The sequence below is a fragment of the Schistocerca americana genome, chromosome 2 (genome assembly GCF_021461395.2).
Source record: "Schistocerca americana isolate TAMUIC-IGC-003095 chromosome 2, iqSchAmer2.1, whole genome shotgun sequence".
Classification (NCBI taxonomy): domain Eukaryota; kingdom Metazoa; phylum Arthropoda; class Insecta; order Orthoptera; family Acrididae; genus Schistocerca; species Schistocerca americana.
The window spans coordinates 1,016,908,501-1,016,936,429 of record NC_060120.1 but is presented as its reverse complement, the minus strand read 5'-3'; positions in this window follow the sequence as shown (position 1 = coordinate 1,016,936,429).

Here is a 27,929-nt window from a genome sequence, read left to right as displayed (position 1 = left end):
TCTGTCAATGCGTAACTAAGGCATTGCAACGCAGTAGTCCTACCAGAAGCACTTTATGCTCCAGAAACTAGGTGATTCATGGTCACACTAAGATCAGAGAGATTGAAAAGCAGGAAAAAAAATTCTTAGGAAAACATATGGACCAGTGTTTCGGGAAGGAATTTGAAAGAAGTGGCCAACTAGAGGGATTTACAAGGACATAAAAACAAAAACAGACACTGTTAGAAAGAGAAGGATGAAATTTTATGGATATATCAGCAGGATGAATAAAAGCAGGCTCACAAGACAAATCTTTGAGTTGGTGAACAACAGCAAAAACAAGACAAAGAGGATCACAGAAGCAGAAGAAGACATTAAAGAACTGGGGATCACACGAGACAACACACACAGGACGAATCAATTAGACACACAGAGAGTTTCCACAAGCGGTAGGCGACCAAATACACGTCGTCCGATGACACGACCAACCGAACGACCAACGAACGGTCGTCCCGCTTCAATCTCCTTCCGCCGGACAGTTCGTGCGTGTCGCCAGCGGTCGGCGAGCACTGGCTGTCCACACCTCACAGGGGGAGGCCGCCAATTGTGAAATTCAGATACGATTCATACTGCGCATAATAAAAGCTCATGGCCAGAAGTGTAATGTGGCAAAGCACCAAGATGCACTTCTCAGCCGTTGTCGAGAAAATCGACAGTTAAAGGTAACCGTTGCTGTGAAATACTTGCTAGGCTAAATAACTTTCTACAGCGTCGTGGCGCAGCGGTAAGCGCTCGGGTTCGTAATCCGAAGGTCGCTGGATCGAATCTCGCGCCACGCAACTTTTTTTTATTATTTGTTTTTTTGTAATTCAAATGTATATACAGGGTGTTTCAAAAATGACCGGTATATTTGAAACGGCAATAAAAACTTAACGAGCAGCGATAGAAATACACCGTTTGTTGCAATATGCTTGGGACAACAGTACATTTTCAGGCGGACAAACTTTCGAAATTACAGTAATTACAATTTTCAACAACAGATGGCGCTGCAAGTGATGTGAAAGATATAGAAGACAACGCAGTCTGTGGGTGCGCCATTCTGTACGTCGTCTTTCTGCTGTAAGCGTGTGCTGTTCACAACGTGCAAGTGTGCTGTAGACAACATGGATTATTCCTTAGAACAGAGGATTTTTCTGGTGTTGGAATTCCACCACCTAGAACACAGTGTTGTTGCAACAAGACGAAGTTTTCAACGGAGGTTTAATGTAACCAAAGGACCGAAAAGCGAGACAATAAAGGATCTGTTTGAAAAATTTCAACGGACTGGGAACGTGACGGATGAACGTGCTGGAAAGGTAGGGCGACCGTGTACGGCAACCACAGAGGGCAACGCGCAGCTACTGCAGCAGGTGATCCAACAGCGGCCTCGGGTTTCCGTTCGCCGTGTTGCAGCTGCGGTCCAAATGACGCCAACGTCCACGTATCGTCTCATGCGCCAGAGTTTACACCTCTATCCATACAAAATTCAAACGCGGCAACCCCTCAGCACCGCTACCATTGCTGCACGAGAGACATTCGCTAACGATATAGTGCACAGGATTGATGACGGCGATATGCATGTGGGCAGCATTTGGTTTACTGACGAAGCTTATTTTTACCCGGACGGCTTCGTCAATAAACAGAACTGGCGAATATGGGGAACCGAAAACCCCATGTTGCAGTCCCATCGTCCCTGCATCCTCAAAAAGTACTGGTCTGGGCCGCCATTTCTTCCAAAGGAATCATTGACCCATTTTTCAGATCCGAAACGATTACTGCATCACGCTATCTGGACATTCTTCGTGAATTTGTGGCGGTACAAACTGCCTTAGACGACACTGCGAACACCTCGTGGTTTATGCAAGATGGTGCCCGGCCACATCGCACGGCCAACGTCTTTAATTTCCTGAATGAATATTTCGATGATCGTGTGATTGCTTTGGGCTATCCGAAACATACAGGAGGCGGCGTGGATTGGCCTCCCTATTCGCCAGACATGAACCCCTGTGACTTCTTTCTGTGGGGACACTTGAAAGACCAGGTGTACCGCCAAAATCCAGAAACAATTGAACAGCTGAAGCAGTACATCTCATCTGCATGTGAAGCCATTCCGCCAGACACGTTGTCAAAGGTTTCGGGTAATTTCATTCAGAGACTACGCCATATTATTGCTACGCATGGTGGATATGTGGAAAATATCGTACTATAGAGTTTCCCAGACCGCAGCGCCATCTGTTGTTGAAAATTGTAACTACTGTAATTTCGAAAGTTTGTCTGCCTGAAAATGTGCTGTTGTGCCAAGCATATTGCAACAAACGGTGTATTTCTATCGCTGCTTGTTTAGTTTTTATTGCCGTTTCAAATATACCGGTCATTTTTGAAACACCCTATATATACACACACACACACACACACACACATACACACACACACACACACACACACACATATATATATATATATATATATATATAATTCCCGGCAATCAGTTGCAACAATTATGCATATAATAAGTTGTTGAAAGTCGTTTGTCGTAAAAAAATAAAACTTGAAATAAAATACAATATCACAAATAATATTCAAGTGGATACAATTTGTTGAAAAGTTCGGTATACAATCGCACATAATTAACGATTAGTGACCAGAAGTAGCTGGAGTATCGCACGAACCAGAGTGATAGTTATCATAGAAACATGGAAAGCAGAAAACAGCACAACATCGAGCACATCTGATAAACGATGCGTTTTTACAAGAACAATTGTTTCTCAAATTATCTGTTGGGAAACACACCTGATTGACATTCTGAAAAATTGTTTTTTTGTAATTCAAATATATATATATATACAGGGCTATTACAAATGATTGAAGCGATTTCATAAATTCACTGTAGCTCCATTCATTGACATATGGTCACGAGACACTACAGATACGTAGAAAAACTCATAAAGTTTTGTTCGGCTGAAGCCGCACTTCAGGTTTCTGCCGCCAGAACGCTCGAGAGCGCAGTGAGACAAAATGGCGACAGGAGCCGAGAAAGCGTATGTCGTGCTTGAAATGCACTCACATCAGTCAGTCATAACAGTGCAATGACACTTCAGGACGAAGTTCAACAAAGATCCACCAACTGCTAACTCCATTCGGCGATGGTATGCGCAGTTTAAAGCTTCTGGATGCCTCTGTAAGGGGAAAACCGATGGATCGGTTGTGGTGGAGATCATGATCAGCAATTCATGTCATGGCCTCCACGCTCTCCCGACTTAACCCCATGCGATTTCTTTCTGTGGGGTTATGTGAAAGATTCAGTGTTTAAACCTCCTGTACCAAGAAACGTGCCAGAACTGCGAGCTCGCATCAATGATGCTTTCGAACTCATTGATGGGGACATGCTACGCCGAGTGTGGGAGGAACTTGATTATCGGCTTGATGTCTGCCGAATCACTAAAGGGGCACATATCGAACATTTGTGAATGCCTAAAAAAACTTTTTGAGTTTTTGTATGTGTATGCAAAGCATTGTGAAAATATCTCAAATAATAAAGTTATTGTAGAGCTGTGAAATCGCTTCAATCATTTGTAATAACCCTGTATACACACACACACACACACACACACACACACACACACACACACACACACACACACACACACACACACACACATATATATATATATATATATCTGTGTGTGTGTATACATTTGAATTACAAAAAAATAAATAATAAAAAAATTGCATGGCGCGAGATTTGATCCGGCGACCTTCGGATTACGAACCCGAGCGCTTACCGCTGCGCCACGACGCTGTAGAAAGTTATTTAGCCTAGCAAGTATTTCACAGCAACGGTTACCTTTAACTGTCGATTTTCTCGACAACGGCTGAGAAGTGCATCTTGGTGCTTTGCCACATTACACCTCTGGCCATGAGCTTTTATTATGCGCAGTATGAATCGAATCTGAATTTCACAATTGGCGCTCCGTCCCCGACTTCACTGCTGCGTCCCGACTGAACTGCCGTACCCGACTGCCTCCACTGCTGGCCCGTCCACAACTGAACTCGACGACACACGACGACCCGGAAATACTATCGGTCGCTCGAGAGATGGTACGACAGCGCACTTATCGGTACGTGATGCTGCTGCCACTCACGGGCAAGCAAACCAGCAACCTAGTGACGCCAGTAAATCGAATTAAAAGAAAAACTTGGCGATAGAACGACAAAAACAAGATGACGAGCAACAAACGGCATGACCGGGAGCCGCGCACGTCTCAGCACCCTATATCACCCACGATGTGATCCATCGAGTTCAGATCAGGCGAATTTAGTGACCAAGTGATGTGAGTTCACTATTATGCTCCTGAAACCACTATATTACGGTTCTGGCCTTTTAATGCTGACAGTTATTTTGCTAGAAGATGCCATAGCATGAAGCGTGAATGGATGGACATAGTACACAATTACGTTGACGTAGTTCACAGCCGTATGGTGCCTTCGACTATTGCCACAGGTCGTATGGAATGTCACCCAAAAGACCGGCCTGCGTACGTGGTGCGTTGCATGTATGAGAAAGCCTTTCACCTGAACCACAGAGTATCCTGATACGAGCATCGACCTGGTGTAGCAAGAAACGCAGTTCAACCGACCAGGTGACACATAGCCACTGATCTACGATTCAACCTCCGCGATCCCATGCCCAACGGTGATTTCCCTAAATCGCTTCAGGTAAATGCCTTTGACGGGCACGGCCGATTTCCTTCCCTATCCTTCCCTAATCAGATGGGACCGATGACCTCGCTGTTTCGTCCCCTCCTCCAAATCAAGCAAATAATCAATGGTGCCGAGTCCAGTCGTAATTGACGATGTCGTTGGGTTATGTGGTGTCACCGCCAGACACCACACTTGCTAGGTGGTAGCCTTTAAATCGGCCGCGGTCCGTTAGTATACGTCGGACCCGCGTGTCGCCACTATCTGTGATTGCAGACCGAGCGCCGCCACACGGCAGGTCTAGAGAGACTTCTTAGCACTCGCCCCAGTTGTACAACCGACTTTGCTAGCGATGGTTCACTGACAAATTACGCTCTCATTTGCCGAGACGATAGTTGGCATATCCTTCAGCTACGTCATTTGCTACGACCTAGCAAGGCGCCATTACCAGTTACTATTGATGCTGTAAAACATGTACCGTCAAGAGCGATGTTCACCAATTATGTATTAAAGTTAAGTATTCCAGCAGCTACGTACGTTTTTTGCCAGTATAAATTCCTTGTCCTGTTCCAGACCTCACGCCAGCCTGCGTGAGCTTAAACGCGTGCCTTTCGGCTTCCTCATAGTGGGTTGGCTGTCTTGCCAATCCACAACAGGTTAACATGTAAACACGTAGAGGTCGTCTGCTGCAGAGGTAGGTGTTCAACAACGTGCGCTTTACAGTGGTTTGCACATAATAAATGTCTATGCACGAGTGTGGACAGTCCGACCAGAGGAAATGTGTACATTGGCTGTGAGGGCATCACTGTGTTCTGACTGGGTATGAAAAATTGGACAAACAGAGCTATATGTATGTTCAGGACAAAACAGAAAGTTTCTCCTTTTGTGTTTCTTATTACCATTTGTCCGAAGTAATAATGCGAAAGACAAACAGCTCCTCGTGGCAGACCTGTGTATGTAACGTGCGCATGACAGTGAAGAGTGCTTCTACATGGTCCAGTCACATTAATGTGACCACCGTCTATGTCCGACGACAACGAGCAATAACCACTCACAGATGGCACCACTAGCAATGGTGCATAGTGTGTCGGTGGAGAGGGCCGGGGGCGGGGGGGGGGGGGGGGGGGGGGAGGGGGACCTCGAAACTACTGCAGTCGTTGACGTAATGCGGAAATGGAGCAGTTTATCTGACATTCAAAAGGGCGTGATCACTGGCTTTCCGGACATGAGTGGAAGCATTTCGGAAACAGTTCGTAAACTGTTCGCTTGCCGCCGAGGTTAAGGTATACTGTGCATGGCAAACTGGCGCCATCCAAAACTGGCGCCGAGGCGACCGTGGTGCGCCACAGGCCATAGATGGCAGGTGTGGACGACAGCGGCGGAGATGCGTGCGGGCGAACAGACGTGCAACTGTTAACGCAGCTGACCGCACAGATGAATCAAGGGCCTACCAACAGTGTCTCCTCGACGACGATTCGGTGAAAATTGTTGCGTATGGGCCTCCGCAGCTCGTACCTGGTTCATGCACCCATGCTGACTGCTGTTCATTGACGACGAAGGCTGGAATTTCCACGCTAATACCGGAAATGGACGTCCATTGACAAGCGATAGGTGGCCTTTCCAGACGAATCACGTTTTATGTTCCATCGGCCAGACGGCCGTTGGCAAGTTTGGCGTGAAACGTCTGAAAGCTAATAACTTGGAAATTTTCGGTAAGGTCTTATGGGACCATGCCCGAGCCGAGGGAGGACTCGAACTTCTACCGGGGGGGGGGGGGGGGGGGGACAACCGAACTGTGAAACTGCGACAAGGCGCTGGAGACCGCTCGGCTACCCCGCGCGGCAACTGAAAGCAAATAAGTACGGAGCGTTATGGTCTGGGGATTTTCACGGTATTCCATGGCTGACATCTTAATTTTGGAACGGACAGCGGTTCGAAACAAGTTTGCATCTATCCTTGAGGATAATGTCCACCCCTACATGAAGTCTGTTTATACTCGGCACGGTGGCATCCGCCAGCAGGACAATGCAACGTTTTACACAGCTCACAGTGTACGTGCGTCGGTCGAAGAGCACCGGAATGAGTTTACCCTACTTCCGTGGCCACCAAACTCCACGAATTAAAACCCAACCGAGGTTCTGTGAGATCACCTCGGTCGGGCTGTTCGCTCCATGATTATCAGCCGAGAAACCTAGCGCAGTTGGCCACTGCACTGGACTCAACGTGGCTCCACATCCCTGCCGGATGCTTCCAGAATCTCAATGACTCTCTTCCTGCACTTCTCGGAGTGGTTCGCACTGCAGAAGTTGATTATTCACGCTTTTGATAGTTGGTCACTTTAATGTGGCCTGGACAGTGTATTACGGATAAGAGTTAAAGGCGAAAAAAGAGAGCGGAATTTTAAGTCCGACAATCTGCACAAGCTGTCAGCAGTTTGAAGTGGAACTTCCCTATTGCTCGAACATTCCGTTCATACATATTCTACACTCAAGCCTACACCGAATAAATGGCGTACAAAATACGTTCATGATCATAAATTAAGGATAATTGCAGAATGTGGTGCCACACAACGTGGCACTACACAAAACTGGCTCTAATAGCATAGGCACATAGAGAGCACACACGACACAGATCTGTAAGTCCACGGTTTTGGTGATAAGTTGAGACAACCGTCCCGAAACACACGTGCTACAAAACGCGACGTTTCCTGCGCGTGTACCCCGACATCAGTGTGGGATATGATCAGCGTGCACACGTACACAGACCGCACAACGGGTTGGCATACTCTGGATCAGGTAGTCTACCTGCTGTTGGGGTATAGCCACACATTCTTCCACCACTGCCTGTCGGAGCTCCTGAACTGTTCTAGGGGTTTGAAGACGTGCAGCGATACGTCGACCGAGAGCATCCCAGACGTTCTCGATGTGTTTTAGGTCTGGAGAACAGGCAGGCCACTCCATTCGCCTGATATCTTTTGTTTCAAGGTACTCGTCCACGATGGCAGCTCGGTGGGGCCGTGCGTTATCATCTATCAGGGGGAAGGTGGGACTCACTGCACCCCTGAAAAGGCGAACATACTGATGCAAAATGACATCCCGATATACCTGACCTGTTACAGTTCCTCTGCCAGAGACATGCAGGGGTGTACGTGCACCAATGATAATCCCACCCCACACCATCAAACCATGACCTCCATACAGGTCCCTTTCAAGGACATTAACGGGTTGGTATCTGGTTCCTGGTTCACGCGACATGAAAACCTGGTGAGAACCACTGTTCAGACTACGCCTGGACTCGTATGTGAACATAACCTGGACCACTGTTCCAATGACCTTGTACTGTGTTCTTGACACCAGGCTTTTCGGGCTCTCATGTGACCAGGGGTCCGTGGAATGCACCTTGCAGGTCTCCGGGGGAATAAACCATGTCTGTTCAGTCGTCTGTAGGCTGAGTGTCTGGTGACAACTGTTCCATTGGCTGCGGCAAGGAACCGAGCAAGGCTACCTGCAGTACTCCGTGGCCGTCTGCGGGCACTGATGGTGAGATATCGGTCTTCTTGTGGTGTTGTACAGTGTGGACGTCCCGTACTGTAGAGCCTGGACACGTTTCCTATCTGCTGGAATCGTTGCCATAATTTGGGATCACACTTTGTGGCACATGGATGGCCCGTGCTACGACCTGCTGTGTTTGACCAGCCTCCAGTCGCCCTAGTATTCTACCCCTCATAATGTCATCAATATGTGTTTTTTGGGCCATTTTCAACACAGAGTCACCATAAGCACGTCTGAAAACGTCTGCACACTGCATGGGGGCTTAATTATAAATTTAATGCAAATATTTTTTTAATTTTTTAGTCGCTGTATGTACGGTTACGCAGTCTCGTAAACGGTTGGCCCTGACTAGTTTTAGTACGCAATCTGACTGCATAGAACAACAATAAAGAATGAAAGAAAATTTCCGTTAACACAATTAATTAATTAAGTCCCCAGCAACTATAAAACGTACGAAACCAAAGCACAAGTGTAACTGTTCCGTGTGTGGAAGTGTGATTCAACGTACACATCTGGCACGGTTCCTCTTCAATAAGACAAGAAATTTTAAATACCATTTATACTGAAGTAATTAAAAAAAATAGAAATACTATAATTGCGTAAGGAAACCAGAATTACACTCTAATACAAGAACACAAGCCAGATGGTTTGTTGACTGAACCTGTAATGACGCATTATTTAAGACACTGAAATAATAAAAAAAAGGGAATTTTTTTACCTTCATATATATTGACGAAAAGCACTCTGATCATTACAATATCTCCATTCGAACAACATCTGCTGTCTAGCCCATCAAACAACTGCATAAAACATGGAACAAGCACTCCCTACTACAACATCTCAACACCGACTCACTACTACTACTCCACAAGCACTGACAACTGCCACATCTCGACAAGCACTCTCCACCACGACTTCTCGACAAGAACTGGCAGTGGAGGCGGCGGAATAAAACTCATTGGCGCAATCTCTGGCGCTGTGGCTCAGTGTAGCCACCTTTCAACACTTACTCGCTGCACCGTACTCTGACATGCACGAACACACCTCTGAGTATGTGGACTGCTGCCAGCACCACCGTGCGACGACCGCAGGTCAAATGCACCGCATGGTCAAACTGCGAGGTGATTTAAACCCGCAAACCGCCCACCAGAGCGTTGTTTCACCATGTATCAGCATTATGCTTAATTTAAGAGCATGAGTGTAGCAGCAGAGAGAGCCTCTTTGCTGCCGAATTGTTTCCGGTGAGGCACTTCTGAGCAATAATGACCTGCAACGCGCTTGCCTGAAGGATTATCAACTGTGACAGGCAGGTGGTGTGATGTACCAAGTCCAGAAAACTCACCGTGTAGTCAAAATTACGAATGAAATGTTTAACAATCGTAATTACGTCGGCTACTGCCCAAATTATTGCAGACGTCTCTTGCGTTCTATCAGAGACACGGAAATGAGCAGCTCGAGTTTCGCTCGTGTCACATTTCTTGAAACTGTGGTAACAAAGACTGAGGTTGTCTTCGTGCCGCGAAAAAACGCGCATCCGGTCGGTTCAGCAGCCGGTCACGCCGTGTAACGGCAGCGGTTATTACGCGGGGTCTGAACCGGAGACCGCTGCAGTCGTGGACCGTGACGTTCCGCTCATTGCCCGTTCAGCTACACGCCACCCGCTTCCCACGATGCTACCGCCAGACTGCACCAAACAACATTTGCACTAGCAGAAGTCGCAGCAACATCGTAAGGTGCTTTTACAATGGCCATATTTCACTGCAATATTTGCCCGCAATAGCGTTGCCTCCATCATTGTGTCTGCAATATGCAAGAATTTTACGGCATGGCGGGGCAACGTTGCTCATGTTGCAGACAGTCGCCGACTTATTGTCGAAGGGTTGCCGATGTTGTCCACCAGGGATGGAGAATAATTCGTACTGCAGGGCAGTATCTATTTCTCTCCTTGTCTGGAAATTCTTGTCTCTCACTGTCACCTATGTTTCCTATTTCCCTCAATGACAGCGCTGCAGTCACAGATCTGTGCGAAAACAGTATCTCTTTTTATTTTATTTTTTTACAATATCTGTTCCTTCAGATATGCCTGTCTAAAGCAATAACTATTGTAAAAATAAAATAAGTATTACAAGCCCCGACGGGCAAAAACGACGAAAATGACATTGGTCTTCATTCCTTGTGCTTTCATGCTCCCCGTTGCGAGAATCGAGTAAGGTGAGAGCGTCACGGCGTGCAGACAATGTGTGGAATGGACGTTTGAATCGGTGTCGGAAGCGTGCACAGCTAGCCGATATGGTTAAGGCGACCATTGACGATAAGCTGGAAATCCAGGTTCGTGTCCGGGCCCGGCACAAATTTTCATGTGTCTCAAATAAATAGTATTTCTATACCTACGACAACTGATGTCACAGAAATCGGAATCATTGGATAAATTTCGAAAGCAATATCGTTTCGCTTTTGTTCGAAAGGTTGCACGCGGACAGCAGCTACCTCCTTGTCAGTTGTTTGCTGTAAGTTTGTTCTGTACAGTAATCGAGAAGTACACAAACAAGGAAATATGAATTTCACAAGTGTGATACATCTGCGACAAGAGTTACGAGCCCTCGAAAGTATTATACGAGTTTATGCAAAGATCGCACTCTATGCGTTTGACGTTTACCTCCACCAACTCAAATATTTTAGAATTTCGTAGAATTTTAGGAATTTGCATATCGTGATTTGGTAGTCGGTCTGTTCTGCATAACTGATCTGAAAGAACTCGGACTACTTATTTGAATGGTTGCAGGTTCCTCACACACAATAAGTAAGAATGGACATTGCAAATTAGTAATGAAATCACACCAATGGCGAATCGGTACAGCATCGAAGCGTTGCGTCTTCCCTGATAGAAATGCTGGAAGATGAAACTCATAAAACAGTATTTTTTTTTTGGTCATCAGTCTACTGACTGGTTTGATGCGGCCCGCCACGAATTCCTTTGCTGTGCTAACCTCTTCATCTCAGAGTAGCACTTGCAACCAACGTCCTCAATTATTTGCTTGACGTATTCCAATCTCTGTCTTCCTCTACAGTTTTTGCCCTCTACAGCTCCCTCTAGTACCATGGAAGTCATTCCCTCATGTCTTAGCAGATGTCCTATCATCCTGTCCCTTCTCCTTATCAGTGTTTTCCACATATTCCTTTCCTCTCCGATTCTGCGTAGAACCTCCTCATTCCTTACCTTATCAGTCCACCTAATTTTCAACATTCGTCTATAGCACCACATCTCAAATGCTTCGATTCTCTTCTGTTCCGGTTTTCCCACAGCCCATGTTTCACTACCATACAATGCTGTACTCCAGACGTACATCCTCAGAAATTTCTTCCTCAAATTAAGGCCGGTATTTGATATTAGTAGACTTCTCTTGGCCAGAAATGCCTTTTTTGCCATAGCGAGTCTGCTTTTGATGTCCTCCTTGCTCCGTTCGTCATTGGTTATTTTACTGCCTAGGTAGCAGAATTCCTTAACTTCATTGACTTCGTGACCATCAATCCTGATGTTAAGTTTCTCGCTGTTCTCATTTCTACTACTTCTCATTACCTTCGTCTTTCTCTGATTTACTCTCAAACCATACTGTGTACTCATTAGACTGTTCATTCCGTTCAGCAGATCATTTAATTCTTCTTCACTTTCACTCAGGATAGCAATGTCATCAGCGAATCGTATCATTGATATCCTTTCACCTTGTATTTTAATTCCACTCCTGAACCTTTTTTTTATTTCCATCATTGCTTCCTCGATGTACAGATTGAAGAGTAGGGGCGAAAGGCTACAGCCTTGCCTTACACCCTTCTTAATACGAAGTAACTCAAAATAAGTTAGTATATTGTGGAATTGCTACAACTAGTGCCCAGTATTATTATTATTATTATTATTATTACTATTACTGCCTGCAGTCAGACACAAAGTATTAACAGCCTGAAATCTTCCAATTTCTGCCAGTTAAGAAGTAAGGAGTGAAGCAATCAAGTGATTTACAAACAGTAAGTAAGGTGCTACACATTTCAACCGGTTTGATTTTAAATTTAGTTGCAGTGTGCAGGTCACGCAAGTGCCGCAGTGGAGAGGCGTAGTGCATGGGAAGTGTGCTTTGTAACAAGTGTGCACTCTCACTGTGGATAGTTAGCTGCCTTTTCTGAGAAGGGGTTATGGGTAACACTTGCGATACAACACGAATTCGTTCGTCATTCATTTTAACGCACACATACACACACACACACACACACACACACACACACACACAAACTGAATATCATTCATCTTTCATCATTTTAAAAAGAAAAGTGTACCATGAAATGTCTTTCAATCTACAGTTTATTTAGGTGCTAAAGTTGGTGATAGTGTGGGGGTCGGGAGAAGGGGGCACCTGTCGGCACGGATGGGGGAGGGGGGAGGGCAGGGTAGAGCTAATGTCTAATTGCACTCAGGGGTAATCGTCCAAGAAAGTTTGGGAACCACTCTTCTCGTACATATTTTCCACACGTTCGGATTCTGTGTAGTACTCCAAGATTTTTCATGTAATCAATCCACTTGGTTTTCAGCGTCTGTCTGTGACAACATACGCGTGTATGTGCACGCGTGCGTGTTTCACTCGTTGATTTGCATTGTAAATTTATTCATCGTCTTTTGTTCGCATCCGTAATACTGAATGCAGTAAATGATTCCGTATTTGTTTTGGTTTCACCCAAAATAGAAGCTACTTTCGTCGAATTGTGTGCTGTGCACATTTCCTCCTGCCTACGAATCTGTCTTCCTGACGATTCTCTTACCTTCAACCTAATTTCTAGAGAACGAAATAAAGGACAATATGACTAGCGTCGTTAGAGATATCGTAAGCCGTAAATCAATTGAAGTGAATGGCCGGGTCATGGACGTTCATATTCATATACTCATATGATTACTGTTGGGCGTTGGCGGGAAGAGGGGGGGGGGGGGGGTTGCGCTTAGAAAAATGTACTGGACAAAACACTGAAATTCACAACAAATAAGCAACTAGTAACATTCTTTATAAAGTGCGCATTACGTAAAAAACTAGTGTTTCTACCCTGTTTCTAGGTAAAATATAAAAAAGGAACCAATGCTCTTTATGATGATAAAAATTTCTTTGAAATTTAGAATTAGACTTTAGGTACATTTTGAGTTGATTAAATTTTATTCAGTGATGCAGAAGCTACAGACGAACGATTATATTATAGATGCAATCAATTTGTGGAGTACTTACCGTTCTGAAACTGTGATAGGTGGTGGTGGTCAGTGTTTAACGTCCCGTCGACAACGAGGTCATTAGAGACGGAGCGCAAGCTCGGATTAGGGAAGGATTGGGAAGGAAATCGGCCGTGCCCTTTCAAAGGAACCATCCCGGCATTTGCCTGAAACGATTTAGGGAAATCACGGAAAACCTAAATCAGGATGGCCGGAGACGGGATTGAACCGTCGTCCTCCCGAATGCGAGTCCAGTGTGCTAACCACTGCGCCACCTCGCGCGGTACTGTGATAGGTCGCGCCTTTTACAAAAAGGAGACTGAATATTTCCCCACGTTTTATGACGTACCATTTTGAAACGATTACACATAGAAATGTTTTTCATATAAAATCTGATATGTAATTAATGTTCTTGAAAACTGTACAGCCAACTTTTACAATAATTCGAAATTTTGCAAAATAAACCACCAACATTAATTAATTTTGAAAAATAAAAATTTTTGTTAGAACATAAATTAACAAAGCTTTCAAGCCACGTACATCCCTGTGCAATAAAGCTGGATCTGGAAGTACCACTTTTGGAAGATAAGCTGTACACAATAATACTGTCGGAGTATTTTCAACATACCTAATTACAATGACTTAGGACATGTCATGTGACGGGCATCTAACATCACGTGGGGCCTCCTCTGGCAGGGCGAACTGCAATGAGACGCCGTGGAAGTGAATCTACAAGACCCTGGTACTCCTCTGGAAGCAGGTAACACCAAATCGTTTGCAGAGCGGCAGCCAATTTTTTGCTGTTCGTGGGTCCATGGCACCGAGCCTGTGTTCCATGACATAGCAGATTTTTTCGATGGGGTTCAAATATGGGTTCCGGAGTGGCCACCTCAGTTTTTGGATCTCCCATGCATGTCTCTGCAACTGTTCTCGGGCTATGTGTGAGCGATGCGGCGGTGCGTTCGCTATCACTTGAAACACCGCAGAACCGTCGGGGCGTTGGAAGGCTACAAATGGGTGGAGATGGTCCCCGAGCAGCTCAACACACTACGGATCATTCAAAGACCCGTCCAGAACAACTAGGAAAATGCACCCCAGACCGTAACAGACACACCACGGGCTTGCACCACAGCATCTTGGCATGAGGGATCCACCTGTTCACGTGTTGTGCGCGGTGCGTCCCATCGGCGTGGTGCAGTTGTGATTCGTCCGTGCATATCACGTTGCGCCATTGTTCCAGTGTCTATCCGAAGTGACTGGTGACAAATGCAAGCCGTTGTGCCTGATGAAGTTGGGATAACAGTGGCACTCGTGTGGGGAGAAGGCTCCCATACCCCACGGAACCCATGTTTCTACGGACTGTCGGCTGAGAGACGTGTCTGGCACGTCCTGTGTTGAATTGAGCCGCGCTTTGTTGCCCTTCTGCTACTACTGATGATCCGTCTCAGATGTCGCCGGTCACGGTCATCGAGGTAGGCTGGACGACCAGCAGTTCGTGTTTTGTGGACTGTGATACCCTCGTACAACCATTCATGGTACATCCTGGACGCAGTTGAACGTGTGAAGCCGAATTCCTGCACCACTACCGAAATCGAAATTTCTGTCCGTCGGGCACCGACCACCGTACCCCGTTCGAACGGCGCCAGCTCACGACGACATTGTATGTGACACAAATCACTTGCAGAACCACTTGTCAGTAGTCTTACATACAACTACAGCTGGCACAGAGGGCATATGGTGCGCATACAACACAACTGAGCCATCTGTGCCCCACTATCTCATAATATTTGCTAAGCCAGTGTAAAATATATAAACATTCAATACTATTCTAATTATTTATTTTACTTATATTTGTTTTACGTTTTAAACTATTATGTTACCTTTTACTTTCATGGTTTTATTTTTATTTTTTTTTGCAATGAAATGAATACCCCTAGCTGCATACAGGCGTTGATATAAGTTAACGGGGACAGTGGAAAATGTGTGCCCCGATCGGGACTCGAACCCGGGATCTCCTGCTTACATGGTAGATGCTTTATCCAAGTCCCGGTAGGGGCACAGATTTTCAACTGTCCACATTGATATTTATGGATGCCTGTAAACAGCTAATGGTCCGGATTTCATTGTAATTTCATTCTTCGAGAGCTGCAAGATCACCAATGGTATCAGTTTTTTCGGACATGGTTGGAAAAAAAAACAGATATCAACTTCATATAAACAAGGTTTACCGGCCAGTGGTCTTCTTCAGTGCGGACGCACTCACATTGCTCAAACTCTTACGGGAATCGGTAGATTGACTGCCGCGAGTAACGAGTATAGTGGGCAGGGGCACTACAAATGTAGTGTGTGCACAGTAAGTTGGGAATGTGGGTCCCACGGGAGGCGTGCCAGAGATCAGTCCCTGCAGCAGTTGCACTATCATCTGTGTCCTTCGTGGCTCAGTTGGATAGAGCGTCTGCCATTTAAGCAAGAGATCCCAATTCGAGTCCCGGTCGTGGCACACTTTTTCAACTGTCCCCGTTAACTTATATCAACGCCTGTATGCAGCTAGGGGTATTCATTTCATTGGAATATCATTTTAACTAGCTGCATATTTTTTTGTTTATCGTTTAACATACGAGTATCTTGTTAATTGAAAATGATAAGTAAGTTATTATTGTGATATAAAATATTTACAATAATGATAATCTGTAAGGAAAGGCTTAAAACATGGCTTTCTTTTACACCATGCGCATAAAATGAATGAAATTTCTTCACGTAATTTACACGACGGCAAAGATAATATAAAACATAATTCTGCACGATTTTAAATTGTCATGGGTGATCCTTTGAATGTCCTGATTTCTGTAAAGGCATATTTCAGTACATTGCTAAGTCTTAGCGAATGGAATTAATGACGTACTGGCACTGCAGCTTGATTGTACAAAAGTGGCGATTGACATCAAAACCATTCAATAAAACCACACCTGACAAATCATCTCACGAAGCTCTATCAACACTAAATGCTGTACGGCTGTACCTGTGCTATCGGATCCTTTGGTATCACCGGATGTCTGTTGTCCTCGGGTAAAAGACTCAATTATTTTTCTTAATTTTTTTTTTTTTTTTTTTTTTCACTGACAGTCCGCCTTTTCATAGTTTTAAAAGGAACTAATGGGAGTTTGGACACAGTATCTGAGACTCTTTTCTCGAGGCTCCAAATGCCCTTGTGACACATCTAATCTGTTATACAAACGTCTAACCCGGTCAAAAGATACTTGAAAGATTTCTTTCCCAGTGAGAGAGAAATACACTGAAGCGCCAAATAAACTGGTACAGGCATGCGCATTCATATACAGAGATATGTAAAGAGGCTGACTACGGCACTGCAGTCGGCAACGCCTATATAAGAAGACAAGTGTCTCACACAGTTCTTAGATCGGTTACTGCTGCTGCAATGGCAGTTTATCAAGATTTAATCAACTTTGAACGAGGTGTTGGCGCACGGGCGATGGAAAACAGCCTCACCGATGTAGAGATGAAGTGGGGATTTCCCCGTACGACCATTTCACGAGTTTAGCGTGAATATCAGGAATCCTGTGAAACATCAAATTTCCGACATCGCTGCGACCGGAAAAACATCCTGCAAGAACGGGACCAACGACGACTGAGGAGAATCGTTCAACGTGACAGAAATGCAGCCCTTCTGCAACTGCGCAGATTTCAGTGGTGGGCCATCAACAAGTGTCAGCGTGACAAGCACTTAACGAAACATCGTCGATATGGGCTTTCGGAGTCGCAGGCCCCCGCGTGTACCGTTGATGACTGCGTGACACATAGCTTTACGCCTCGCCTGTTTTATTTATGTAACTTTGTACGAGGGTTTGAATTTATCTAACTGTTCTGGAATTTTTTTCTGCTTAACTGTCATTTTACATGCATGTCTTTTTTTGCCGATGGTATTTTCTTCGCTGAAGCGCCAAAGGCATCTGTATTCAAATACAGAGATATGTAAACAGGCAGAATACGGCGCTGCAATCGGCTACCCGTATACAAGTGTCTGCTGCAGTTGTTAGACCGGTTACTGCTGCTAAAATGGCAGCTTATCAAGATTTAGGTGAGTTTGAACGTGGTGTTACAGTCGGCGCACGAGCGATGGGACGCAGCATCTCCGAGGTAGCGATGAAGTGGGGATTTTCCCGTACGACCGTTTCACGAGTGCGCCATGAATGTCAGGAATCCGCTAAAACATAACATTTCCGACATCGCTGCGGCCGGAAAGAGAGCCTGCAAGAATGGGACCAACGACGACTGAAGAGAATCGTTCAACGTGACAGAAGTGCTATCCTTCCGCAAACTGCTGCAGATTTCAATAATGGGCCGGCAACAAGTATCAGCGTGCCAACCGTTCAACAAAACATCATCGATATGGGCTTTCGGAGCCGATGGCCCACTCGTGTACCCTAGATGACTGCACGACTCAAAGCCTCATGCCTCGTCTGGGCCGTCAGCACCGGCATTGGACTGTTGATGACAGTGAAACGTCCCCTTAGAAAAATTATACATGACTGTGCTTAAACTGACACACAACATTTTTTAGCGCAACGCAATCTCACTTTCAATAATCCCTACAAAAGAATGGCCCTGACTAACATTAACCTATACCTTTCACAAATCACTTATTTCACAAAAATCTTCGTTACTCGAACTACTGCAATACAGCGAGCGCCACTATTGCCAGCTAAATAAAAGATTCAAACTACTGAAGGCACTAACTACTGATAGGCATAGTTAGCAAATGAAAGATTTTGATAGAGAACAAACAACGTATTTACCTTAATAGTGTTGAAAAATCATAATATACATAGCAGTTCATGACATCCAGTCTTACAAATTTCAAAACTCCGCCATTTCTCTCCCCACATCCACCACTGCTGGCGCTTCACCTCCAACTCCCCAACGCTATGCGCTGTTAACATCCAGCTGCCCAACACTACAATGGCAGACAACAATGCAAGAGCACTACGTGGCATTACCAATAAGAAAACCTAAACAGCCTACTTACAACTCGAAACATGTTGCCTGGTCGGCCGAGTCTCGTTTCAAATTGTATCGAGCGGATGGACGTGTACGGTATGGAGACAACTTCATGAACCCATGGACCCTGCATGTCAGCAGGTGACTGTATGGTGTGGGGCGTGTGCAGTTGGAGTGATATGGGACCCCTGAAACGAGTAGATACGATTCTGACAGGTGACGCGTACGTAAGCATCCTGTCTGATCACCTGCATCCATTCATGTCCATTGTGCATTCCGATGGACTTGGGCAATTCCAGCAGGACAATGCGACACCCCACATTCCCAGAATTGCTACATAGTGGCTCCAGGAACACTCTTCTGAGTTTAAATACTTTCGCTGGTCACGAGACTCCCCAGACATGAACAGTACTGAGCATAGCTGGGATGCCTTGCAACGTGCTGTTCAGAAGAGCTCTCTTAGGGATTTATGGACAGCCCTGCAGGATTCATGGTGTCAATTCCCTCCAGTAGTACTTCAGACATTAGTCGAGTCCATGCCACGTCGTGTTGCGGCACTTCTATGTGCTCGCAGCGGCACTACACGATATTAAGCAGGTGTACCACTTTCTTTGGCTCTTCAGTGAATTCGTTGGATGCATTCCAAACCATGCCTTCCTGCAGTTCCCTCTAGTGCGACGGAAGTTATTCACTGATGTCTCAACACATGTCCTGTCATGGTGCTTCTTCTTCTTGCCAACGTTCTCCGTAAGTTGCTTTCCTCGCCGATTCTGCAGAGAACTTCCTCATTCCTTACCTTATCAGTCCACCCAAGTTCAACATTCTTCTGTAGCACCACCTCAAACGTTTCGACTCTCTTCTGTTCCGGTTCTCTCACTGTCTAAGATTCACTACCATACAATGCCATGCTGCAAATGTACAGTACATTCTCAGAAATTTCTTCGTCAAATTAAGGCATATGTTTGATACTGGTAGACTTCCCCTGGTCAGGAACGTCCTCTTTATCTGTGTTAGTCTGCCTTTGGTGTCCTTCTTGGTTCGTCCGTCATGGGTTATTTTGCTTGCAAGGTAGCAGAACTACTTCACTTCATCTACTTCCTGATCACCTATTTTGATAATTAAGTTTCTCGTTATTCTCATTTCTGCTACATCTCGTTACCTTTGTCTTTTTCAGGTTTACTGTGAATCGATATTCTATACTCATTAGACTGTTTATTCCCTCCAACAGTGCCACCTCCTATCTGCCCACTGTTGTTTGTCTAAGAGCGGCCAGAAGTGGCGCTTCACTCAGCAGAGCCTCCACCAGCTTGAACAGTCCCCTGCTGACATGCAGGGTCCATGGATTCATGAGGTTGTCTCCATACCCGTACACGTCCATCCGCTCGATACAATTTGAAACGAGACTCGGCCGACCAGGCAACAGGTTTCCAGTCATCAACAGTCCATATCGATGATGTTTCGTTAAATGGTTCGCTCGCTGACACTTTTTGATGGCCCAGCATTGAAATCTGCAGAATTTTTGCACTATCAAGTTGAACGATTTTCTTTAGTCACCGTTGGTCCTGTTCTTGCAGGATCTTTTTCCGGCCGCAGCGATGTCGGAGATTTGATATTTCACCGGTTTGCTCATATTCACGGTACACTCGTGAAATAGTTGTACGGGAAAATCCCCAATTCATAGCTAACTCGGAGATGCTGTGTCCCATCGCTCGTGCGCCGGCTACAACACCATGTTCAAACCTACTTCAATCTTGATAACCTGCTGTGGTGTCACCGCCAGACACCACACTTGCTAGGTGGTAGCCTTTAAATCGGCCGCGGTCCGTTAGTATACGTCGGACCCGCGTGTCGCCACTATCAGTGATTGCAGACCGAGCGCCGCCACACGGCAGGTCTAGTCTAGAGAGACTCCCTAGCACTCGCCCCAGTTGTAGAGCCGACTTTTCTAGCGATGGGTCAGTGTCTACATACGCTCTCATTTGCAGAGACGACAGTTTAACATAGCCTTCAGCTACGTCATTTGCTACGACCTAGCACGGCGCCATATTCAGTTACTATATGTCTTCTGAACAGATAATATTGTGAATCATGTACCGTCAAGAGCGACGTTCCTCATTATTGGATTAAAGTTATGAAACTAATTACGTCCGCTTTCTGAATTCTAATTCCTTGTCATGTTCCAGACCTCACGTCAGTATAGTTCTTCCCTCCCTACGCCAGCCTGCGTGAGCTAAGACGCGTGCATTTCGGCCTCCTCTAGTAACACGGTGTTGGCCTCTCTGCCAACACTACACCTGTCATTTTAGCAACAGTAACCGATCTAAAAACGGCGCCAGACACTTGACTCATATAGGCGTTGCCGACCGCAGCGCTGTATTCTGCCTGTTTATATATCTCTATTTGAATACGGAAGCCTATATCAGTTTCTTTGGCGCCACAGTGTAATTGAGGATGTAGTGTGTAACACTGAGTTGAAGAGGTTGGCACAGGTGAGGAAGCCATGTCAGGGCATACCAAAACAGCCAGAAGACTGAAGGCCCCACCCTCTCGGAAAAAAGAAAAAAAAAGAAAGAAAGGTGTAGTGTAGATCGACTTGCTTGCGGAACATGAAGGAGCCGGGGTGTCTGTACGTGGAATTGTGGAATGAAATGACAATGACTTCTGATATATCAAGAGAAGTTCATAAATATGTTCTAATTTTCTACAGTAAATACCAGAGTCCATCAAGTGTAAAAGCGACTTTAAATTTGAAAAACAAATCCTGCTCACATCTGATTCTAAATAACAAGAGTCACAGTGATGAACTGTAAATGAGTCACATTCGTTAGCTGTGACTGAGAGAGAATTAAGAAAATGAATACGGTGCTATTCAAGTTGTAATAGAGCAGGGTAGCGTCATAAGTTCGCATCCCTTTGAAACACAGCGGCACTGAGTCAGCGCTCTAGCTGATGAACGAGCGGCAGATGGTCGCTCGCGGTCTACAGTTTTTGGCACGGCAGAGAAGTGGGCTGCCCTGCCAGCGCGCGGCCCTGTGGTCCTCTCTGGCACTGTACCAGGCAGGGAGTCAACGGACCGGGGTGCGGCACTTGTTTATACACGACTGCCCAGCGCCGCTCCACGCAGCTCCATTTCTTCACTGTGGAGAATATTCTTCACTCACTTGTGGAGGTTCATTTTACCGCCTGCTATTACCACGTTGATTAGAACTACTGACAGCCTTGGGACAGCCAGGCCTGACAAAACTCTACCATCTGGTGAGCAAGATGTATGAGACAGGCGAAATACCCTCAAAGAAGACTATAATAATTCCAATCCCAAAGAAAGCAGGTGTTGACAGATGCGAAAATTACCGAACTATCAGTTTAATAAGTCACAGCTGCAAAATACTAACGCGAATTCCTTACAGACGAATGGAAAAATTGGTAGAAGCTGACCTCGGGGAAGATCAGTTTGGATTCCGTAGAAATATTGGAACACGTGAGGCAATGCTGACCCTACAACTTATCTTAGAAGAAAGAGTAAGGAAAGGCAAACCTACGTTTCTAGCATTTTTAGACTCAGAGAAAGCTTTTGACAATGTTGACCGGAATACTCTCTTTCAAATACTGAAGGTGGCAGGGGTAAAATACAGGGAGCGAAAGGCTATTTATAATTTGTACAGAAACCAGACGGCAGTTATGAGAGTCGAGGGACATGAAAGGGAAGCAGCGGTTGGGAAAGGAGTGAGACAGGGTTTTTAGCTTCTCCCCGATGCTATTCAATCTGTATATTGAGCAAGAAGTAAAGGAAACAAAAGAAAAGTTCGGAGTAGGTAATAAAATCCATGGAGAAGAAATAAAAACTTTGAGGTTCGCCGATGACATTGTAATTCTGTCAGACACAACAAAGGACTTGGAAGAGCAGTTGAACGGAATGGACAGTGTCTTGAAAGGAGGGTATAAGATGAACATCAACAAAAGCAAAACGAGGATAATTGAATGTAGTCGAAATAAATCGGGTGATGCTGCGGGAATTAAATTAGGAAATGAGACACTTAAAGTAGTAAATGAGTTTTGCTATTTGAGGGAGCAAAATAACTGATGATGGTCGAAGTAGAGAGGATATAAAATGTAGACTGGAAATGGCAAGGAAAGCTGTTCTGAAGAAGAAAATTTGTTAACATCGAGTATAGTTTTAAGTGTCAGGAAGTCGTTTCTGAAAGTATTTGTATGGAGTGTAGCCATGTATGGAAGTGAAATGTGGAGGATAAATAGTTTGGACAAGAAGAGAATATGAGAACGAAGTTTTTCGCGGCGGCACTTATGTATAAAATATTCTCGGTATTCTTGCCGCGTCAGTTCTAGATAAAATCTCGAGCTTTCGACGATTACCTCCATCGTCATCGTCAGGAGCTGACTGTCTCTACTGCTGCTATGGTAGCCTCTATATAGCCCGAAGACGGCTTCTGATTGGTCGGATTCTGATTGGTCGGCGATTACGTGCTGCAATTGCGGAGCACAGCCTCACGAACAAACACAAAATATTGTTCGATGAAACTAAAATTCTGTCCCATGCCTCCACGTACTGGGATTCTGTTATTAAGGAGGCTGTTGAAATCAGAATGAGCCAAAAGAACTTTAACCGCGATAGCGGATACCATCTGAGCTGTGCGTGGAAACGAGCGCTTGATGCAGAGAAGCAGCAGAGACGTTCCTTCCAAGGTTTACGTTTAAACGGAAGCGGTGGCGCCACCGGCGCACACAGTGACACCGTCTGAGACAACAGCACGTAATCGCCGACCAATCAGAATCCGACCAATCAGAAGCCGTCTTCGGGCTATATAGAGGCTACCATAGCAGCAGTAGAGACAGTCAGCTCCTGACGATGACGATGGAGGTAATCGTCGAAAGCTCGAGATTTTATCTAGAACTGACGCGGCAAGAATACCGAGAATATTTTATACAAAGAAGAGAATAGAAGCTTTCGAAATGTGGTGCTACAGACGAATGCTGACGAGTAGATGGGTAGATCACATAACTAATAAGGAGTTATTGAATAGAACTGGGGAGAAGAGAAATTTGTGGCACAACTTGATTAGAAGAAGAGATCACTTGGTAGGGCATATTCTGACGCATCAAAGGATCACCAATTTAGTATTAGAGGGCAGCGTGGAGAGTAAAAATCGTAGAGGGAGACCAAGAGATGAATACACTAAACAGATTCAGAAGGATGTACGTTGCCGTAAGTACTGGGAGATGAAGAACTTGCACAGGATAGGGTAGCATGGAGAGCTGCATCAAACCAGTCTCAGGACTGAAGACCACAACAACAACAACGACATTACCACGGTCTCCTTTTGTGTTGTGACTGCGTTTCTACAAGGAAAAATTACTGCATTTGATATGACACCACATCTTTGGCTGACCGAAATAGGACTATTGATATTTTTCAGAGCAACAGGAAGAGATGGCATTAATGCTGAATTATCAAAATATGGAGGAATGATGCTACACCAAGGACTGCTACATCTCTTCAGTGAATGTTGGAAGAAGAAGAGTATTCCCAAAGACTGGAAAACAGATAGAGTGACATCAATTTTTAAAAAAGGAAATAAAAGCCTATGCAGTAATTACAGAGGAATAAATTTACTAGACTCTGCATACAAGGTGTATGCTAATATTTTAAATACAAGACTTAAAAACATGTTGTTGTTGTTGTTGTGGTCTTCAGTCCTGAGACTGGTTTGATGCAGCTCTCCATGCTGCTCTATCCTGTGCAAGCTTTTTCATCTCCCAGTACCTACTGCAGCCTACATCCTTCTGAATCTGCTTAGTGTATTCATCTCTTGGTCTCCCTCTACGATTTTTACCCTCCACGCTGCCCTCCAATACTAAATTGGTGATCCATTGATGCCTCAGAACATGTCCTACCAACCGGTCCTTTCTTCTGGTCAAGTTGTGCCACAAACTTCTCTTCTCCCCAATCCTATTCAATACTTCCTCATTAGTTATGTGATCTACCCATCTAATCTTCAGCATTCTTCTGTAGCACCACATTTCGAAAGCTTCTATTCTCTTCTTGTCCAAACTATTTATCGTCCATGTTTCACTTCCATACATGGCTACACTCCATACAAATACTTTCAGAAATGACTTCCTGACACTTAAATCAATACTGGATGTTAACAAATTTCTCTTCTTCAGAAACGCTTTCCTTGCCATTGCCAGCCTACATTTTATATCCTCCCTACTTCGACCATCACCAGTTATTTTGCTCCCCAAATAGCAAAACTCCTTTACTACTTTAAGTGCCTCATTTCCTAATCTAATTCCCTCAGCATCACCCGACTTAATTAGACTACATTCCATTATCCTTGTTTTGCTTTTGTTGATGTTCATCTTATATCCTCCTTTCAAGACACTGTCCATTCCATTCAACTGCTCTTCCAAGTCCTTTGCTGTCTCTGACAGAATTACAATGTCATCGGCGAACCTCAGAGTTTTTATTTCTTCTCCATGAATTTTAATACCTACTCCGAATTTTTCTTTTGTTTCCTTTACTGCTTGCTCAATATACAGATTGAACAACATCGGGGAGAGGCTACAACCCTGTCTTACTCCCTTCCCAACCACTGCTTCCCTTTCATGTCCCTCGACTCTTATAACTGCCATCTGGTTTCTGTACACTTAAAAACATAGCAGATACAGTACTGCATGAGGAACAAATGGGTTTTAGGAAAGGACGCTCCGCAATAGATGCAGTTTTTATTCTACATCAAATAATAGAAAAACGGAGAGAGTATAATAAAGAAACACACAGCGTTTTTATTTACTTTAAAAAAGCTTTTGACAATGTCAATAGACAGAGACTTTGGGAAATAATGACGAATCGCAGACATCCAAAGCATGTAGTAAATGCGATAAAGAGTTTATATCAAGACACAAATATCACTCTAGAATTCAATGGTAAAACAACTAATGAGGTAGCAACTAACAAAGGGGTGCGACAAGGCTGCTGTCTGTATCTCTCCAACTTTGTTCAACATCTACATTAATGAAATAATACATACATGGAAATCAGAATTTCAGAAAGGCATCTACCTTGATAGGAACATTCTTTTAAATAATTTACTATATGATAATTATGAAGTGATCCTGGCAGATAAGGATGATGACATTCAGAAAGGAATCTAATTGCTAAAACAAATAAGTGCAAAATTTAACATGGAAGTTTCAAAAGAAAGACTACGACAATGGCGTTCATGGGGAAAGAACCAATCTGAACTAAAATAGTGATAGAGCAGAAGATTTTAGAGCAAGTAAACCATTTCAGTTACCCTGGATGTGAAATGACATATGGCTACAGCAGAGATATTGAAATTAAGCTTAATAAATTCAGTTGGGTATGTGGAACAATCAACAGGAACCTAAAAAACAAAACCAGGAGAGACAGTCAAATTAAGTTTTACAAAACTGTTGCAATTCCCACACTGTTCTATGGAAGTGAGACATGGGTGATTACCAAGCATCAAGAAAGCCGGATTCAGGCACAAGAAATGAAATTCCTTAGAGGTGTTAAAGGTTGCAGAAGAGAAGACAAGAAACCAAGATATTAGACAAGAACTGCAAACTTTAGGCTCAATGATAAAATTCGAGATTATAGAAGAAAATGGATTGAACATCTACAAAGAATGGAGAGTGAGAGTCTTCCTTTAAAGGCAAGAAATTATAAGTGCCATGAGAGAAGAGGCAGAGGAAGACCGCGACAGAGATGGGTACCGTAACAGGCAATTCCTGCCTGATACCTGAAGAGAAGATGAAGATGAAAATGTTTTTCAGAATGTCGGGAATCCGATATATTGGTATTTTAAAAAATATCATTATCGGCCCCCGATATATCGAAAAAGTATAGATATATCGACGAAAAAATGTCGACGTACCGGCCTATAAAAATATCAGCTGCACGTTGTGAATACACTGCCGTTTCAGATCTGTATATTTAAGTGTTGATTTATTATTAGATATTCTGTACATCAACAGGCTAGCAGCCTGGTTATACCCCTTAGAGAAAGAACTGAAGGGAAAACGATGCACGTTCACACTTGGTGATAACCACTTTGCTAACAATGGTAACTACAGGCAAGTGGCACAATAAAAGGTGTCCGATGGGTCCAGTGTTCGGTTTCGTCACCAATCGGATTTGTCTGGAACGCTTCATGTCGACTTCCCTCTCCTTTTCATCTCTGCCAACGCCAGCGACCCAACAGTTGTAGTGTTAAAATTGCGTCGTGAAGTGAAACGTAGCAGTTGCTGTTAGTAGCTTCGAGCGCCGATTACGTCAGCATTAGACCTCATGCATCACCGCTCACCCCAGAGATCAATCTTCACATTTAGATTTTTTTTTCATAGTTTTCAGCAACTGTTTTTGAAGAATAAGGATGTGGAGAAGTAGCACACTAGTTGTGTTAAAAACTGGTGTGCTGTTTCTTAACATCGGAACTCTTGTTATTCTATTCACACTGCCATCCCCCCACCCCTTCTCCCTTCTCCTCCCAGTGCAACTGGACTTCTTCTTTGTGCCACCTATACTTGCTTCACCGAGTCAAAGAGAAAGAGTGGACGTGATGAAAGCTCAAAAAATAGAATATTGGCGTTTCGATATATCGATATATTGGAAAAGAAATACCGAAATATCTTTTGGAGAAAGTAAGGACACACAAATATCGATATTTTATAAACAACCCTAGCCAGCGATACAAAATCTGCTCATCTGCCGACTTCTATAACCGTGTTCCTGTGCCTGAAAGACTTTTGAATATAATGCCTATATTATTCATTTTTAATTGGTGTGCAGGTAACCTTTTACTTTTAACTGCAACAAATGTACGTAGAGTCTAACAAAAAACAAACAAAAAAAAAGACACACCACGTAGGAGTTATGCAAATTGGTTACAAATTGGCGTTTATATACGTATCGACGGAAAACGCAAATTTGTAAACTTTTGACCTTGGGGAACAGATAAGTCAGATGGTGCAAGGTCAGGCGAATAAGGTGGGAGATCTAAAACTGGAATGGTGTACTTCGGTGGAACATCTTAACAGGATATGTGGCGCTTCAGTCTGCGCTGCTGCTACGGTCGCAGGTTCGAATCCTGCCTCGGACCTGGATGTGTGTGATGTCCTTAGGTTAGTTAGGTTTAAGTACACTCCTGGAAATGGAAAAAAGAACACATTGACACCGGTGTGTCAGACCCACCATACTTGCTCCGGACACTGCGAGAGGGCTGTACAAGCAATGATCACACGCACGGCACAGCGGACACACCAGGAACCGCGGTGTTGGCCGTCGAATGGCGCTAGCTGCGCAGCATTTGTGCACCGCCGCCGTCAGTGTCAGCCAGTTTGCCGTGGCATACGGAGCTCCATCG